Raw genomic sequence first — 7,610 nt, forward strand, 5'->3', positions numbered from 1 at the left:
GTATTAAATTATGACCATGCCCATCTCTGACCTTTGACACCCACTTGAAACAGTTAAGTTTCCAGAGCAGAAATAAGGAATCTGTGCTCCGGGAAAATGTCGGGACAATTTGACAAATAGCTAGATATTTTGAGGAACGGACTTTTTGAGCCCAATATCTGTATCATCTTTTATCTGGAAAGGAACTATGTTTCCTCAAACTGATGACAATTCCTCATTAGCAGAAATTTCATGAAAAATAACTCGGCTTATCTGCATGTTCGAAGTCAATGTTGTACCAGTTATGTGTGTATGCACGAAAGCTCCCATTAAACAGATAAATTCACATCAACTAAAGTTTGTTGCTTTACTGGCATGCATAAATGAATTACAGAGCCTGCCTAGAAAGAAAATCAGAAGTTCTGATTGGGCAGATAATAAGAAGACGTTGAGAGCAACTCTCTTCATGGGGGCATCACAAATAATACTTCTATAAAGGCAACAGTTCCCCGAGCGCATCCAATGAATATTAGCAGAAGACATTGCTCAACTATATGGGAACAAGACATAACTGGGAAGAATGGAAGGAAGATGGGAGAAGGAGGATGAGAGGAATAGAACCAAACCTGTGTCTTGTGGTGGGAGATGGAGAAGCAGGGGATAGATTGAGGATTCAGGTAAGTCACCTCAGTAAACTTAAATTACTTTTGACTGAAAGGAAGCAAGGTGAAGAAGCTGATGAAATATAGCTTGTCTAGAGTGAGAATCAAACAGAGAATGTGTGGTGTGGTCCTACATGTCCCAAACGGCCATGCAGGTCAACCAGTGTTCATAGGGCCTGGAAGATGAAACATGGGGTTAGAAAGCCAACCTGGGAGTGAACTGCGTTTGACTACGTAGAGATGGAGTGATGGATCTGGGATGTCAAAGTGCATAGGAAGGAATGCTTTTTGAAAAATCCCAAACTGACAGAGAAGTGGGACCTTAGGGTTCAGTCACACAGAGGAGGTAACACCATTGACTCCTCCCCCTCCCCACCCCCACCCTTTCCCACAAGCTGAGACCTACTATCAGGCAATAGAAAACAACTAGCTAGAACTAACACTCATGCTTCTGCCACCACAGGCTAGAAACGATCCCAGTAGGGCCATAAATTTTCTGCCTGTGGTTGCAGACTCTTTGTCTATGGCATACAAAAGGGACAATAGATTTCCAATGAATGAAAATATTCAGGCTCTGGCAGCACTAAAAGCAAATAGGAGTTATCCCAGATTAGAGTCTGACCTGTCCCTACTGAAGATCCAAAGTTATTTCTGCCCTCGTTTGGGCACGCTTTCTCAAGAGGTGGAGCTGTGCTGTGGCTCGTGTTCAGGACCAGAACACTGACAGCAGGGACTCTAACAACATTCATTATACTGACCATGTTTTGCTACGCTGTGTGGCTGGTTCACTCGTTTTCTCACTTGTAGGCTTTCTCATTATTCTTGATTATTTACTGTTTTAAGATTGTTTACATCACATATTTATTTTTTTTATTTTTTAATAAATTTATTTATTTTAGTTGGGGGCTAATTACTTTACAATATTGTAATAGTTTTTGCCATACATTGACATGAATCAGCCATGGGTTTACATGTGTTCCCCTTCCTGGACTCCCCACCCACCTCCCTCCCCATCCCATCCCTCTGGGTCATCCCATTGCCCTGGCCCTGAGCCCTTGTCTCATGCATCGAACATGGAATGGTGTTCTGTTTCACATATGATAATATACATGTTTCAATGCTATTCTCCCAGAATGTCCCACCCTCAGCTTCTCCCTCAGAGTCCATAAAATTGTTCTATGTATCTGTGTCTCTTATTCTGTCTCGCATATAGGGTTATCGTTACCATCTTTCAAATTCCATATCATTTCACACCAGTCAGAATGGCTGCTATCCAAAAGTCTACAAGCAATAAATGCTGGAGAGGGTGTGGAGAAAAGGGAACCCTCTTACACTGTTGGTGGGAATGCAAACTAGTACAGCCACTATGGAGAACAGTGTGGAGATTCCTTAAAAAACTGGGAATAGAACTGCCATATGACCCAGCAATCCCACTGCTGGGCATATAACACCCAGGAAACCAGAATTGAAAGAGACGCGTGTACCCCAATGTTCATCGCAGCACTGTTTACAATAGCCAGGACATGGAAGCAACCTAGATGTCCATCAGCAGACGAATGGATAAGGAAGCTGTGGTACATATACACAATGGAATATTACTCGGCCATTAAAAAAATACATTTGAATCGGTTCTACTGAGATGGATGAAACTGGAGCCCATTATACAGAGTGAAGTAAGCCAGAAAGAAAAACAACAATACAGTATACTAATGCATGTATTTATTTTTTGTATGTATATAACACGTACTTTGTTTTCCTGCTTTCTGTGCCTTTTGTTGATGTCATTTCTTGTCATGTTTGTTTTAATAGGTCTATATTTCTATGTTAACTGTGATTTTCTGTTGTTCTGTGGGAAAGCTCTTGTCGTTTTTGTCAGATTTCTTTCTTTATTTTTTACGTGGCACTCTGCTCTAGTGTTGTTTTATGTCTTGCAAGTTATTCGCTTAGTTGTATTATTGGTTCTGTGTTCTTCCCTATTGTGATTTTTGCTTGTGTTATTTTCTTTTTTTATTATTATTATTTTTTCTTTGATTTTGGTTTCTTACAATTTGTCTGACTTCCTTTGTTTCCTCTGTCTAATCTTTTACTATGTGATCTTCGTTCTCTGACCAGAAGTTGGGCCTGTTCTTCGAGAGTTTCAGCACCATATCGAAGACCATAGACTACCAGAGAATTCCTGGTTCCAGCGAATATTAATTGGTGAGAGTGTCTATGAAGGCTTCCATCGCAAACTAAGAACCAATTCCACTCAAAAGGCTATATTATCCAGAGCTGATGCCTCATGCCACACAAAAAAGCAGAACAGAAACACAAGCCGTATCATCCACAGATGGACTGCATAAAGTCAGACTAAACCTGTACATACCTGCAAAAGATACCACCGTGAGAGAGAGAAGTGTCAGCTGTGGAATATAGATGCCAGAGAATAGAGTTGACAGTCCCTCCCCCTCCAAGGACACAGAAACCACTGCACCAAACTTATCCAGTCAGGGTGCATTTGGAAGCAAGAACTGCAACCCTGCACCCTGGGAAGAAAATACCATTCACATAGTAAGATAAACAAATGTGAAGAAAGTCAAGTACGTTGCAGGCAAAGAAACAATGTTAAAACACATGAGACATAATTAAAGAGGAAATAGGAATTGTCACTGAAAAAGAATTGAGAGGAACGATAGTAAAGATGATCAAACATCTCAGAAAATAAATGTAAATCATGCAAGAAACATTTAAGAAGGGTGTGTGAATGATAGCAGAATAACTGCCATATGTGTGCTGTAGGCTCATCCATGCCTTTGTACAGCAGAAGCCAGAACAACATTGGAAAATAATTGTCTTCCAAATTAAAAACAAAGTATTAAAAGAAAAACAGACTTTAAATAACACAACACACCTGGCAATTCAACTGAAACTTAAGTAGATTTCTTCGAAAAACCAGCAGAAGGCAGTTCCTTTTCAAGGGCAAATGAAATATGTCCGGATAAATCAGAAACCGGATCACAAATCAGGCCTTGGCAAATTTAAGTTAATCAAAATTTTATCAAGATTTTTTTTTTGTTTTTACTGCAATATATGTTACGATTTAAATGTCAGTCATGGTATGTGGTGGGGACAAAACAAAAAGAAACAAACAAAAATATAAATAACAAAGACAAAACAAACAAACAAACAAACACCTGAATACATTCAGTCTCATGCATATACCTCTTCATGGCCAAGAAATACACGAAAAATCAGACAGAAAAAAAAATATATATATATATTCATAGAAACAAATGACAATAAAAATGCGATTGCATAAAACCTATGAAACAGGATAAAACACTAAAAGAGTAAATATTATAATAAAGGAATGTCTCAAGTAATCAACCTAACAGTACAACTGAGACAATTAGAGAAAGAAGAAGAAACAGAAAACCCAAATTAGTTTTGGGAAAAAAAAAAGTCACTGAGACTAGAAGAGGAAAACAAAAGAAAAAATATAAACAATAGCAAAGATCAATAATGCTAAAAGGGAGCTCTTGGAGAGCATAAAGAAAATACATAAATCATGAGCCAGACTCATCAACAAAAAAAGGGAGAACACTCTAATCAATAAAGTTAGACATGAGAAAGGAGACATTATAACCGATACCACAGAAACATCAAAGGATCATAAGGGACTACAACAAACAAGTTTAAGCCAATAAAATGTAGAATCTGGAAGCCACAGACTAATTCTTCAGAACTCAAGTAAGATGAAACATAAAATATGAACAAGCATTACAAGCTCTAATATTGAAACTGTTACAAAAAATTTTCCAGTTAACAAACTCAAGGTCCAGATGGTGTCACAGATAAATTTTATGAACCATTAAGAGAAATGTTAACACATACACTTCTAAAACTCTTCCAAAATACTACAGTGGTAGGAAAATGCACAAACTCATCCTACGAGTACAGCATCACCCTGATAGAAGACCCAGAGGTAACACAGAAAAGGAAAATTATAGGCCACTATCACACAGTTGAACATAGATGCAAACATCCTCAACCAAATACTCCCAAGAAGAATCCAACAGCACATTAAAAGTATCCAACAGCTTAATTAAGTGAGGTTTTCCCCAATATGCAAACATCCTCCAGGATCTGCGTATCAGTCCATCAGATACACCATAACAAATTGAAGGATTAAAACCATATGATCACCTCAATAGATGCTGAAAAATCTTGGATGAAATTCAAAAATCATGTGTGATAAAAAACTCTCCCGAAACTGAGCATAGCAAAAATTACCTCAACATAATAAAGGCACACAGATCAAAACTACAATGAAGTATCATATCACACCATCGAGCATGGTGATCATTATAAAATCGACAACAGGGTACTTGGCTAGTGTTCCAGAAGCTAAGACACCATGATCCTAAATCAAGGGTTCCATGTTTGATCCCTGGTCAGGAAATTAGATTCCACATGCAGCTATTAAACCCTGATGTAAACAAATGAAGAAGTAAATGTGTGTGTGTGTGTATGCATTCATATTCATAAATTAACAAATATGTGTTTACACTATACTATACATTCATAATATAGATGTTACATAAAAATAATTATATTATAAATTAACAAGTATATACACAAACACACACACACAAATATAAATCTTAAAACAATAAATGAAGGATATGATGTGGAAGAAAGGGAACCCTTCACAGCGTTGTTAGGAATGTAAATAAATACTGACATGATACCGCAGAGTATGAAAGTTCTTTAGAAAACTAGCAATAAAACTACCATATGACCCCCAAATCACATTATTAGACATATACCCAAATGAAACCACCTTTGAAGAAAAAAGGTGTATCCCAGCATCCATTTCAATACCATTTACAGTAGACAAGTTATGTAAGCAATCTGGGTGTCCATTTACTGAAGAATGGATAAAGAAGTTATGGCACATGCTCAGGATGGAAACTTTCTTGTGCACAAAAAGGAAAAAAAACCAATGGATTATTTCTAGAGATATGGATGGATCTAGAGCCTATTATACAGAGTGAAGTAATTCAGAAAGAAGAAGTCCAATATTGTAGATTAATGCATATATGTGGAATCTAGAAAACTGGTTCTGAAGAATCTATTTGAAGGGTGGGAAAAGAAATGCAGAGGTAAAGAACAGACTTGGACACAGAAGTGGAAGGAGATAGTGGAATGGATCGAGCAAGATGCCCAGGCATATGTATAATACCAAGTATGAAGTAGTTAGCCAGTGAGAGGCTCCTCCTCAGGACTCTGGGGTGCCCTAGGGAAGTGGATTGTGGAGTAGGAGAGGAGGCTTAAGAGCAGGTGGGAGGGCTTCTCAAAAGGGAGGCTCATGCATATATACTGATAGATGATTTACATTGTTTTACAGCAGAAAGTACCAGACATTGTAAAGCAATCACACTCCAATTTCAACTTGTTTCTTAAATTGGAAAATGGATGTCAGTCCTTGGCCAACTTGGGCAAGTAGCAAGAAATGCATCACAGTGCATAAGTCAAGTATAATGTGTACCAGTGCATATGTCAAGTAAAATCTGCACCAAAGACTGCTTTCGTATGTATAGACAAAACATAAAGCAAAAACTTAACAATTCAGAGCTAACCTAGCCAGAATAAACTCAGACTCTAGACATAAGTGTTCCTCACTTCATTTGATTGGCAATGTTTCTCAAAGGAAAGAGCGGTTACCAAATGATGTCAACAATTTATAGAAACACAAATTCCTTCATGTTTTAGTACACAATAGTAAACTTTTGACATTCAGAACTATCCTAAGTAGGAAATTATAAATGTAGTTTGAAAGTTTGAAATGCTGTACAAGGATCACTTCTTTTTTAAATCCTGGAATCTGTGTGACTGACTGGGAAAAATGCACAGCCTAAAATTTGAGAATTTTGTTTTATTCATCTAGACTTTAGTCCTGAGGAGGATTTACTCCTGAGGAGCAACTTCTCAAGTATTTCTGAAAGACCATTCTGAAGAGGGAATGGAAGTGCCAGGGTGTATAAAAGTTTCACAATGATCATGGAGGCAGCATGTTCATATATTGTGGTTAATTAAAGAAAACTGGACATCTCAAGTTAATGGGTTTAGCATGATTCTACCTATGGCAAGATGCAGGAATCTGGGCTTCTTGAGATAATTTCTTCAATAGGCACTATAACTAGGGCCAGTGTCCTGTTCTTTTCTGTGTCAGAGTCACTTCTGGCAGCACAATTGGTGGCAGCTGTGGTAATTGAAGGCTTGATGATGGGCGGCCTGACTTCATCCAGAGTCCTCTCAGGGCTCACATTCAGGGATGGCTGCAATGGCTTATGACTTGATGACTGCAACATCCTTTGGTTACTGATAAGGCTGACAGCATACTTAGTTCACAGTGTGCTCTACTCTCTACACCCTCAGAAAATGTTACTGTTTGTAGTAGAGTCATATACCCCAAGACAAGCTGACTGTGGGCTTTTACCTCAACAGGACCTAAAGTGGCCTTAATATAATGAGAAAAGAGTTAATACAGGTTAATGCAAGTCCCAACGAGATAGGAAAGAGAAAGGGACATCAAATTTTCAAGAACATGGCTAGAAACTCTTCCTGATCAAGGAAGAGTAAACAGGGGAGGTTTGTGGTGCTTTCCAAACACATATGTTTATATATATAAAGATATGTGTATATATATATATCTTCACTGATGTATACGCATAGACATGTTTACGTATACTATGCATATATGCATCTCTACTCATATGTGCATGTATATATCTATATCTATATATAGATAAATATATATGTATGTATACACATAGTTATATATCTATGTATATCTGAATATTCTCTAGAATATTCTCAAGCATAGCTTTAATATTAAGGCATAAAACAATTAAATTTTAAATTGTACCACCTATATTCTCTGACTACCAAGACATGGAGCTAAAGCTCAAAAATGGCATACATTTT

This window comes from Giraffa tippelskirchi, chromosome Y (assembly GCF_054371585.1).
Source record: "Giraffa tippelskirchi isolate mGirTip1 chromosome Y, T2T-mGirTip1v1.2.pri, whole genome shotgun sequence".
Taxonomy (NCBI): domain Eukaryota; kingdom Metazoa; phylum Chordata; class Mammalia; order Artiodactyla; family Giraffidae; genus Giraffa; species Giraffa tippelskirchi.